General features: G+C 41.7%; 1 protein-coding gene across 1 annotated transcript in view; it reads right to left on the bottom strand.

Moving 5' to 3' along the window:
• The window catches only part of LOC112946679 (deubiquitinase DESI2-like), a 46,651-nt gene that overhangs the window by 14,301 nt on the left and 19,335 nt on the right, over window positions 1-13,015 (bottom strand). The gene's annotated exons all lie outside the window — the stretch shown is intronic.

The raw sequence follows: 13,015 nt of genomic DNA, 5'->3' as shown, positions 1-13,015 counted from the left end.
ATCCTTAGTAACTCAGAGTGGCCAAAATCTTATTTTTATCAAGTGCTGTGAGGACAGTAAGTGTCATTCACTTGTCACTGTGCAATGACATGCATTCATTAAGCTAACATGAAGCCGACTCTCTTTTGGGTTGGTAGCAACTTATAATTCAGCCAGAACACTGAAGCTGCTCCTTCCCCTGTGTCCGGCAGCTCTGGCACATGTAAGGACCAACTCTGTGAGGTAACCAGACCTCTGGCATGCTTCATCCACTTTCCTCGTGCTGTTTGTATCCCTATGTATTTACACACATGCATACTTATGTATTCTTGATGACTGTATTGACTGCAGTAGCTCCATAAATCATCTGGAGATGCTTTCTCTGTAGCCACAGCTACTCTGGGAAAACACAGTAGTTTGATTTGAAAAGTGCAACCCTAAGAGTGACTTGGTGTTCGGTCCACCTTGATGTCCTAAATCCCTGTCTATAAAATTGCTTGCGCCTGGCAATGCAGCTGTTCCCTTTCCTACAGAAAATCCCATAATTCTGCTTGCTCTTTGTGAGTTTTGGCATTCTCATAGATGCCATAAATGATGCCAATGATTACCGCCCAAAGCCATCGGGGCAGCTGACCCTAGCAGGTCTCCTGTCCATTACTCTCTTCCTATTTAGCTATTCTTTTGAATTTTACCAACTCTTTTCTTTAGGGCTGGATCAGAGCATTGGACTAGAGCTAGTTCAAGTAGCTCCCAAACTCTACTAATGTCCTGCCTCAGTTGGCAGTGAAAACCATTTTTTTGCAACGACACTTAGCATTTCAGGGACAGGATGCACCCTTGCTGTCTGTTGCCCTTCTCCACACATTTCCACCTCCACGTCCTCCACCACAGAAACATCACTGCTCTCTAACCAAGCAGAAAACGGGGGGGGAGGTTGCACAGGGAAGCCCATGATATACGTGACATCTGCTAAGGAGACAAAAAGCACTTCTCCCACGGACATATGGCTCTCACTTCAGTTCTTTTATCTCCCAGATCTCAAGAGTTAACTCCTCAAATTCTCAGAGAGTTCTAGTAATCCTTCAGAGAAGCACTGGTTTCTACACAGACCCATAGTAACAGTTCCCAGGGGACAGCCTTAGTAGGTTGTTGTCCTCCCTCGGACTGTGCTATTGTCTCACAAAAACGAAACAAGAGCAAAACACCCAGGATAGGACAGATACTTTGCTTAGCTGAGTAACTAATGTGGAGAGAGATTTTTAATTTAGAAGTGCATTTGCCAGTTTACCAAAGTCAGGGCCCTTTTGAGAGGCTGATCTGCACAAGGTTTTGTATTAAGAAAATTATTAAACTGAGTTAAACTGCAGATTGCTTTCAGCTATAGCTTTTTTTTCTTCCATTTAAAATCACAAGTTGTATCCAAGTGACACCTAAATAGAAACCTCTCCTTAATTACCAGATCAGAATAATGCACGGAGTAAGAAATCCCGCCTGTAGCAATGGCCTTCTCACCTCAGGCATGCAGAGCCCCAGCAGATCAGCACCTATCCTTTTTTCCTCCCTTGCCTGGCTCCCATTCTCAACACAGAGCCACAGCTCCTGAAACTCACCCTAACTCTGGGAGATGGGAGACAAGCTGCAGGACAGAGGATGCCAGGGCTCCAGGGAGAGGAGCAAAAGTATTTCTTCAGCTGACAGCAGGTGCTGGAGCTTTAGGACCATAATATGGACTTTTCCATTTTTAAATGATGCATTTTTTTTTTCAGAATGAACTATTACGGGCTGAACAGAAACAACCTCTGCCATGCCCAAATTTGAACTGAAAAGAAAGTTGTACTAGTTTAGTACTTGCTTTCACATACCTTCAGTAATACAGGGCTGTTATTGTCATTGATTTGATTCGGATCCTAGTACACTAATAACGCAAAAGATCACTGGTATTATCCATCATCAAGACCAAAATGCAAAGCAGCTCTGACTCACGGCTGCCTCTGTCCTCATCTCACCCGCGTCTCGAGGGTGCTGCAGAGTGTGGTGTGTGGTTGAACGCACAGCAAATGCCTCACAGCACTTTGGCACAGCCCTCGGGTTTTCTCTGGAGGAAGCTGTGCTAAAGTGAACATGTCAGTCACTTGCTGAGCTGGAAGAGAGGATCCAAGACAGATTGGAGCCTTGGTTTATACACAAATGCACGAGCTGGCCTTGTTCGCCAAGGGCTTCACAATTCTGAGTATAAGAATAGCAGCAAGAGTTAGCGAATGCTCCTCTCTTGAGAAAACTGGTTATTGCTTAGAGTGAAAAAAAAATCATTCTAGAGCCTGTTCTGAGTCAGGTGGAATAGCCAGGGAATAGAATTCAGCAGAACTTCAAAGGAAGTTTTGTGATTCATGCCTGCATTGCACAATGTCTGCAAAAGCGTGCTGTAAACCCTCTGCAGGGAGGCTTGGGGCATTCTGGCTCACTTCCATTCTCAGTAGAGTCAAAGAACTGCTCACAGGTGAGGAGAGTCGATGAGCAAAGCCAACCAGACTGCATCCCACTTCACAACAGGACCTCAGAGCCCAGGGCTCAAAATTCAAACTCAGACAGGAATTTCCTCTCATTTACATTTTGCAGTGCATCATTAAGTGTATTTAATTTACATTCCTGATAAAGCAGAGTTTCAAGTTCTCCAGCCTTCTGTGATTTCGTGTTTGCTTTAGTTCAGAGATTATAACATCTGCAGTGACAGTTTACCTCAGATACGGGCATGCAGAACAGTGGGCTGACCACAGAGCTTTTCCGAGCCACTTCAGTCATATTGCAGCAGTATTACTAACGCCCCACAGCCCTAGGCATTCACACAGTTCTGCCAATATGTCTCAATCCTTCTGCTCTTCACTTCTGGCCTGGAGTTCTAGTAATAGAAGCTCACTAGCATGAGGAATGATGTCAAATTATGCAGCATGGCTCCTGTTAGCACAATTCCTTTAGGAACTAGATGAGATGCCAGCTTATTTCATCGTGACCTATGTCTCCTTTGCAAGTCTTTGACTTCTGGAGAACCAAGTGTATGCTAACCAAGCAAAAAAGTGCTACCTTCCTAGTGTACTGTGAATACAGATTAAGCATAAAAGGATTTAAAGACATATTAATAGTCACAAGTAGAAAAACAATTAAAAGAAAGCTTAATGGGGTATTGGGAAGGGGACTGATGACCAAGAGCTATCGTTAGTACTTCATACCTAGGAAAAGTTTTCAGGGTGAATACTCTCTAAGCAGCATAAACAGACCACAACTTTTCCTCAATGAAGGTAAAATTCCTGTGCCAGGTTCTCCTCACTGTTGGAAAAAGGTATCAATTTGCAAGTCCTCTGCTGCATGGATCAGAGGTGCAATAGCCCACCCCATCACTCCAAATTCTGTTAGTCAAAAGTGCTTATGGACTTAAAGTGCTTAAGTCAGTTATACTTTCACTGAGAGCACCAGGCAACATAAAGAAACAATCTAGTGCATCAAGCAGGTCCCTCTTTCCTGAACAAATCCATAGGTTCAGCCTCCAGGTGTGGTGACCATTAACTGTCAAGTCTCAAGGAAAACAAGTTCCCAAAGTGTTGCCCTTGGCATCTTTGCAAACATATGGCATCAGAATTCTGCCAAAAGGATTTAAGTTAGAGGAACTGTCTCCAACACTAGGAGATCATCCTAATGCTGGAAGTCTGCACTTTCTCTGCAGCCAGACAGCCTGATGCAGCACCAAGATGAAGCAGGGATACAGGGTTGTACAGGGGGAGACTCAAGGAGTCCCCTTCAGACTTGGTGTATGACAAAAATTTTTCAGAATTGACTGGAAAAATCACAATACCGAAATAGTCATCTCTTGGCATGCAATTCTGATTCTGCTCCACTACATTTTTGGTGAAAGAAGTTTTAAATTCCCAGACGAGCCTTACACAGCTTCAGCCAAGGGCAGTTCTTCACCTTTCATGTTTATACACTTTAATCAATCAAGACCTTCCTGGGCAATGACAGGCCAAATCTACTTCTCCTGCTATACATACACACTCACACGAACTCACAAATCCTGCAAGGAGAGACACAAGGCAAGACAAAATGAACACTTTAGAAAATACCTATTTGCCAACACAGCACCCAGCTGCTCTCTGGAGAGGAACAATAGGCCAGGCCTCTAAGACTGCAAGAACCAACACTGTCTCAGTAGCGCTTTGTTTTCAGCCAGGTTCTGCTCTTCCAAAGATCTTCTCCTTTTAAGTTGGGCTAAACACATTCCTTAGCTGCCTCTTCAAGAGGTTTTTTTCTTGGAGGTTGCTATGGCTTTCCAGAATTTTTTAATGTGCTTCTGAATTGCCTAATGCATGATCCAGCACTCAAGTCTTAGCAATCATCAGGCACAAAGAGCTTATTTCTGTGTTTTCTAAATGTTGCACGTGGATTAAAAAGTACTGCTGCTGCCAAGAGAGAGCTGGAAATCTACTTATGCTTCAATGTTGTGATGTAATGTGATTTTATTGAAAGAACAGTAGGGCAGAAGAAAATATTAATAACTACAGAAAGGAAAAGGCATGCATTTTAGCAGTTAACATTTGTGTACATTCTGAAGATTTTTAATTAAATATCAATCAATGATATTTAGCTTTGAGAATGGAATACCATTAGTGCTTCCACTTATTCCCTCATCCAAAAAGTGGGCAGATTTACTCCTGGCTTGATATCCCCATATTATTTGAAGTCTCCAATAACTAGCAACTTTCTGTTTCACCATTCTACTTCCTAAGCTACTCTACTGACAGGTAGCCTCCTTCCCATAGCTATGTTGGGGAGGAATTTCGCTAGTGTGGATCTTTTGTCTCAAGCTGCACACGTTTGTAATTTGCTGTTCAAGAGGCAGCTGACCTGTTCTACTCTGCATTAAATATTGCCAGTGGTTGTGGGGTAAAATGAATGAATATTCATCCTCCCTGTGTTTCAGTGCACGAGTAGGGAGCTGCCTCATCAGTGGAGACACAGGGCGACTAGCTGGCTAAATTAAGCAGCTCTCTCCTGTCCCTGCAGATGAACATTCCTATGCCTTCTGATTGCCAACAGAGGCTAATACCCTTGCCCAAGATTTTGCCACACCAGCCATGGAACTAATGGCCCACTTAGGCGGTTGTTTCCCCAAATAGTATTTGTAGTGTATTATTTGTGTCAGATGAGAAACAATGTGCCCTTTTTCCTGCACCAGCTGTCCCACTTCAGTCTTAACTGTGACTGAAGAGAGGGTGAGTTTGGGAGCATCATATGTAGAAACCGCTGAGGGCAGCTTGTGCCACACTGACAGCTGATGACCCAGCTGCATGTCCCAGACTGTGGTCGTGTAATGAGCCCTGCAGGAAGGCTCCTTGTGCTGTTGCTTGTCACTTCACATGCACATCTCTTAGTTTTGAATACTTCAATGTACACCTCCTATCTTGAAGTATAGGGAGCAAAAATAAAAATAAAAATGGAAGGGAAAAGAAAAGAAAAAAACTCGCACACAACATACACACATTAATGTACTTTAGCATCATTACTAAATTGTATTAATTCTTAGGCTAGCCTTAATCCTTTTCCATAATGCTGTTGAGCAAGCATTAGTAAATATTTAACCTGCTTATCAGGTGATGTAGTCTCTACTCCTGAGATTAGGTTATTGCCTGACCCCAGTTTTAGGATAGTCATATCTACCAATGACTATCAATGACTTCTACCATTCTACCAATGTTTTCCTGGTAGAAGTATCATGCATAAGAAATTCTCTGCTTTTAGGATGCATCTTGTTTGCTCTCTGTGTTCAAATTGACTGTACAGCATAAACCCAAAGAGTCTACTTCTCCTGAAAAACATCAGATGTGCCATACACAAGACTTGTACATGTGCTGTAGAATTATCCTTACGTTGTAGGCCTGAATGAGTTGCTGGATGATTCACACTTATCAGACAATATTACAGTTGTTATTTTTCCTTCAGACAAAAACAGTGAGTTTACAAGAGAGCAGGAGGCAGGGAATGTGCCTGGGAAACTTGGACATGTATAAACTCAACAAAGTGCCAACACTTTCGCCTTAGATGCATTTACAGTGGCAAATTGGAAGGAGTTGAAGAACAGCAGCAAAACAGTCAGAGAAGTGGTGAGACTGACTTGCAAGAGAATTAATTTAAAAGAATTAATAGCTTGGCAAAGAAATGACTACAGATGACAAATTTGCAAACATTTGAAAGGCAGACATGATTTTTTGGAGAAGACTCCTTAAGAATGGTACAAAATGATTCAAGAGTAATGCATTCAGTTTTTAAAAAGAAGAGAGATTTAGGCTAAGGATTTAGAAATTTGCAAGCAGCAAGAAAGAGCAGGAAGCCATTTGTATGACTCAAAAGTCAGAAATTAAGAAAGCCTTAGCATGGCCTATGTGGGACAGTATGTTGAATAGCCTAAAACATTTTCTGCTGTCCATATCTAGGAGGTTGCTAACATCCTCAGCTGAACGTATGTCTGATCCTGCACATCAGCTATGTGGAAAAGTGACTGAACAGATTTCCCTAGCAAAGATCGCACAAATGTCCTAAGTAAAATCAAAGACATTGCAGTCCAGTTTACCAAAGATATCTGAGCCCAGCTGCTCAGTGCAAATGCTTTGAACCTGGAACTACAATGCATGTTTAGACCAAGCTAAAGCCAGTGATACAGTGTTCTCTGAACTTCACCTTGAAGGACAGACATAACTTATGACTGTCATAATTAACAATTGGGCTGTTAAGTGATTTCTTAGATGTGGAGCAAAGCCGTAGCTAGGTCCCACTGTGGCCAAAGCCACAGACACAGCAAATGGGCAGGTGTCAAGGATCCTCCCGAAACTTGCCTCAGGTAGTGCAAAAAAAATCCCTGAAGAAAACAGAGACGGAAGAATCATGAAGAGATAGGGAACACTTTCCTCCATTTCAGTTTAATTCCATCCAAAGTAAGAGTTGATCCAGCACAGAGTAGGAGACTCAGCTTGTTACTTGCCGCTAAGTTCAACTGCAGCAACCCCAAACCTTCCTCAGGAGGTTGAGGTGCTCAGTCATCAGTGGCTTGTGACTTCCCTCTTGAGTTGTCTTTGGATCCCTGTGTCATAGCAGGGGAGAAGAGAGGTGATCCAATCTTTCAGAAGTGCACAGCTCTTTGCTAATGTTCAGGAAGAAACACCATAGGAAATACCTGCCTAGACTTCAGAGAACACAATCTACTTTTTATTAGGAGAGGACACATCTTCAAGACTGCCTAAACCCAGATCCTGTGAATCTCTAATAGTCTTTCTGTCTCAAGACACTAGCCCTGTCTTGATGTCCAGTGTCAGAGAGGACTCGCCTATTAGGAAAACCGACTTTTCGTCCATCACCCAAACACATGTACTGCAGGCTACACATCAGTCTTGCCTGGACCAAAGTATCGGCTTTCGTTCAGAGAACCAGGCTGAGATAATATGTACCCCAGGCCCTCCTCAGAAAAGCTAACTGCCTGACAGCTGGAACATATCCCTGAAATACTGAAAAGCACCGTTCACCTCTGCTCTGACAGATTCATAGAATGGATTTGAACTTCAGTCTGTCACATGCATGATTACCATCCTAATCATTAACTATAGCTTCTCCATCAAAGCAATACATACACACCTATGCACACATAAATAGTCCCAACAGGAGAAACAGAAAGATCCATGACATCTCATTAACTGTTGTAGAGTATTTTTTTGAAAAAACAGCAACTGATCTAGACGCTCAGATATCTGAATCTTTTTCTCTCTTGCAGTAGCAACTAAACACTAATGGAACACAGCTTCATCTGAACTGGTTTGCTGTTCTTAGGGTGGTCCTGCCTGGCCAAACACAAATATCTCTTTGTAGCCAGTTCAGGCCCACCAGCAATCTATGCTTGACCATTCCAGAATGTTTATTTTGTCTTCAAGTTTCCAGTGAGGACATCAAAAGGTTAAAGCATTTCAGAGTACAAGGTAATCCTCCACCATTCTGTCTGTAGTCATAGTTAAGTCAGGTACAATATTGCTCAGCAGGATGAGATTGGTAGGTACAGTCACCAGAGCCTTTGTGAAAGAAAGCTGACACCTACAATAAAAAAGTCTGTCTGCTCTTCCTATGATAAGGGGCAGAGCTCTATGACTCAGTGGACTCTTCAGAGTCCACTCTTCTTCCTGAACTGAATTTTACAGTAATACTCTGAAAATGACTTACACCTGCCAGGTGATCCAGACAGACACAATCCTGCCTTCAAATCCTCAGCCTTGCTCACCTGCCAGGATCAGTCTGCTCGTTATCTCAACTCTAGTCAGTAAGATATAGCAGAGGGAAGAAGAAACCGTCTCTGAAATGCCACGTTGTGATTATCCTGAAGAGATTAGCACATAATTATCTCTGTTGTCATAGATATGGCCCTGAAAATTTAAATCAGCTGCATGCAGGTCACTTATTTTGACAGGAATATTCCCTGAAGTACTTTCCACTAAAGACTAACTATGCTGAGAAGTGAGGGGAAAACATTTAAGAGTTAACTACAAAGTGTAAGGAATTAGGTAGAAGCTTAGTGCAGAGCAAGAGCAAGTGGAGCCAAAGAGCTGAAGAGAAACATGAATGTACAGCATCATCTGGATTTTGGCCTATCTCCAGAGAAATCATAAACTTCCCTGAGGCATTGAGAGGGGGACAGTTCCTAAAAGACAGTCAGGAATTAGTAATCTGGAAACCATGAGGCAGAAAGTTCTTCCCAGGCATGGTAGGGAAGACACCCTGTCTGGTGGTATTGCCCCCCAAAGGAGTGATATCACCAGCACAGAAGTATCATAATGTTTGTTAAAGCGATAAGGTACAGGCCTGATCTACCGTAGTTCTTTTTCTGAAAGAGGTTATCATGACAACTTCCTCTGCCAAAAACAAGGTAACTTGCTGATGAAAAACTTGTTGCCTGACAAACACATTTATACAAAAAAATCCTCCATACTCTCTTTTCTTTTTTTAAGCTCATTTGTGAAATTAATCTTGTACTTTCTCTAGAGGTTCTATCCTCAAGGTTCAAATCTCTTATGGACAACACTGCATTGGCCTCTTTCCCTTTTTTTAAACATTAATTACAATGAAAATTCATTAATGTTTTCATCAAAGGCAATAATCTGATATATATACAGGAGTACATGACTACACTGATGCCAGGACAGTACAATGAGTTAAAGCAACCTGTGACTTCTGCCAAGTTCCTATGTGATTAAGTGCATGGAGAAGACTGAGATAGTGACAAAGTCACTATAATCACAGACACCATAAAGGGCTAAGAAGTCCCTTTACAATGTCACAGAAGGACCAGAGGTAATGGAATAAACAGTCGTTTTGCTCCATGCCATTAATACAGAGCACAATAACATATTGTTTTTAACCTTTTGGGCAGAAACCCATAGGGGACAGCAGATTACTTCAAAGGAATCTGCAGGCTGGTGGGTTTGAATCTGTTACATAAAAACTAGGCCTTCAGTAGGGAAAATTAAATTTAAAAAAAATGATAAAAGGAGAGGGAAGCATTGCAGACTTTAAAAGAAGGAAAATTATTGCCTACAAGAAAACAGAGAAAAGGCCTTGGAATCAGACAGGAGGTGGAAGCCTGTTCAAGCATCTCTAGATAAAATGTTGATGAAGGACAACCCCATGGGGTGTAAGGTGTCAGAGTTGACACCCATAGAAGGGTGGGTGTCAGCCCATAGGGGTAGGATTTCAGACAAGAATCTATCAGCTTCATACTCCCCAGTCTGCTATGAACTTTTTACAAATTTACCTCGGACCAGATCTAAGCTAAAATGTTATCAGTATCTGCAGTCAGAATGGAGGAACTTCGCACCTCACAATAGCTAAAGCAGATGGCCTCCTACCTAGGCCATGAGACTTCCCCACAAAGATATTGAGGCTTTCCTGCACCACTTGGGGGTCACAGCCCTCCCTTTCCTATAAAACTTCCTAAAACTTCTTAAATTTGCCCACAAATGAATGAAACTAAACAGAATTTAGATCCCTAAAGACAAACAAACATATCTCTTCTGTAAGCCAACAGTATCACTGTGGGAAAAGAAGTGCAGGGAACCTAATGGCATCCAAGGAGGCTTCCTTCCCTGCTGGCTTTGGTGGCACTTGTTCAAAATACCTCACTGTGCCCATGAAGGAAACTGGCTAGATGCCATTAACATTATTTACTATTGAGAAAAAAAATCAATATTTATCTCTAAGCTTCTAAAAGGGAAATCTCTTCTCCAGCATGGATGGGGAAAGCCCATAAAAACGTGAAAGGAGATTTTTCCTGGAGAACTTCCAGAGGCCTTGGCTGGCTGGCAGATTTTCTAAATCTAGCTTATCTTAGAAAAAAATGTAAAAACATGGAGTTCCTCAGCTGGTGACTTGTCCTTTCTTCCTCCAGTGGTGTGTCCTTCCTGAAAAAAACTCCTGAAATACAGAGCCAGTTCCACACTCTCACATCTCTCTGCACTGTCTTCTGTTTCTTACAGGAAAAAAGGATGTGGATGTATTTGTGCCATAACCATTCACTCTCCCCCTGCTGCTCTAACACAATTACTAGAGAAGTGAATTGCAGTGGTGCCCAGATTAAAATTTTAGGGATAAAGCAGAAAGGAAGGAAGTCAAAAATAGCAATAATAAAACTTCTGTGCCTTGGAGATTTAAGTATATCTTTCCCAAAAGAACAGGTTCATGCTGGTCTGATGAGACTAAAAAAAAGTAGAGCAAGAAATATTTTCTTGGGAAGGGAATTGTCTAAAGATGAGGTTGCTCTATAGTCTAGCCCAATGCCAAACTGGAGTTTTTGAAGAACTACCTCCTACAAAGTACAGAACTGACATAAACACAGCGAACTGAAATTTAAGCAGAATGTTCTCTACAAAATACGACCCAATGACTTCTAAATGGAGTGATTTTAGCACTGTTTAAAACAACTGGTGATGATACTAAGCACTAATACTTTAGAAATTTGAGTCATCATTTCTAGCTGTTGACATTTAGCTATTGCGCGATGACAAATTGACTTGAGGATGCTTTTTCTTCACATGAAGATACAACAGGATGATTAATATGTGCAGCATACCATGATGGTTGAGGAAAAAAAATGCTGTAGGAGTATCTTAATGACTCTGATGTAACCTGATGTACTCTGGTTTATGTGGGGGCTACAGAGAAATGTTTTGCCCCTTTAAGAATTCCCAATGTCTTCATTTAATGAGCAGCACAGCATGTGCAGCTCTGCAATGCTCCTTAAAAACAAAAGTGATGCTTAGCAGCAGTGCCTGACAACAAGCCAGCAGCATTTTGTGCTGTGAAGACATTGCTTCAAGTTAGAACAATTTCAGATTCAAATTATGGGTGTACGTGTAGCTCTTCAAAAGGATGGCCTGCATGTCCACTTCTCACAGAGGTCACCTAGGCACAGGTATGCCACACATGCAGCTTCTTTGGAAAATGCTGAATCTTTGTTTTCTTTTTTTTCTTCTTCTTCTTTCTTTTCCAAACAGCACAGCATGTGTGAGACCAATCTTGGAATATCATTTGAACTTCCCTAAATAATTCCCTTCTGCTGGCACAGTAATAATTCTAGCCTTGTGCCAAAACAAACCTTCCATATTAGCCTACTGTGTATTGCATATGTCTACAAATAGGCCTGAAATGACCCTTGTGATTCATCAAACTGGTTTCTTCACATACATTCATCTAATGGTATCTCCATATCTAAAATATACCCAGGGAGATCAAGGATGAGAGGGAGGGATGAAGGGAATAAGGAAATACTCCAAGATGAAGGAGGAGAATTTGCCTTATATAATAGTTTTTACTAGGAATATCCCTTTTACCCCTCTTATATTTGTATTTATTTCCCTCCAAAATAAATAAATAAATCAGATACTGCAACTGCATCTCGGCTCTTATTTATTTTAGTGAAAAGGAAATGATTGTATATTTGTACCACAGCATGCAAATGGTGCCATCTGCCAGATCTCTCAGAGGCCTGCCAAAAAATTATACTGCATGCAGAGCAGACAGCTAATCTCAACTGTAGCAAGCTAATGTAGGGGAAAGATAAGCACTGTATATACCTCATCTACTTCAGAACATCCTGTAGTATCAAAGACATCTGCTCTCAGATTAAACCAGCCCTGCGGTTCAGTCCTTCCAAGGACCTTTTAGATGCCCCGGTGTCTTCTGTAGCAAAACAAGACATTTAATCAGTTCTAGTTGACAGCGGCCCACCACCTTTCCCAGTGCAGCTCACTTGGGAGAGTGAACACACCCCAAGCCTGCCCTTGGAGCATACTCCAAGGGCACACCTGTTTCGATCAATACCAACAATAAAAATACTCTTAATGACAGGACACTACACACAAGTCTGTTCCATACTGAAAGTGCTGTGCAAAGAGCCAAAGACCTACCTGACCTGAAAAATCACCACCGGCTTTGCAAAGTGCTCTATTGGCCCTAAGCAGAGTGCGGTCAATAGGGTGAGTGAACAAGGGGAGAACTCCATACAGTTGGACTCAGTCTAGACCATGGATATGACTCCTGCAAGAGACAAGTCTGACTGTACAACAGATGCGGATCTCATTTCTCTTGTGCTACTTTTATTCATTAAGTTCCCTCAAGCAAACCAGGGAATGCAAATGCTTTCAGAACATTTAAGTTAAGCAAGCTAATTATCCTGCAGCCTGGGATAAAAGAAATATTTCTATTCTTATATACCAAGGATGGATCTACACATGGCAGCAACAAAAATTACATAAGTCGCTTGAGAGTTGGATAGATCTGTGATCCCCCGATTCCTATTCTAAGATTTGGTAATATTTATAATTTCATTTCCTGTTCTTCACATTAACACCTCAAAATCTTTTGCTCAGCCCCCCTTCCAGTGGAGGAGACAAAAAAGTTTAAAAAAAAAAGTATAAAACTTTATACATACAAAGGCTGTATCTGAGTGAACATTATGACC

Source organism: Nothoprocta perdicaria, unplaced genomic scaffold (assembly GCF_003342845.1).
Source record: "Nothoprocta perdicaria isolate Ctin4 unplaced genomic scaffold, notPer1 scaffold_213, whole genome shotgun sequence".
Classification (NCBI taxonomy): domain Eukaryota; kingdom Metazoa; phylum Chordata; class Aves; order Tinamiformes; family Tinamidae; genus Nothoprocta; species Nothoprocta perdicaria.
The sequence above is the reverse complement of the archived record's forward strand: the minus strand, read 5'-3'. Positions and strand labels throughout refer to the sequence as shown.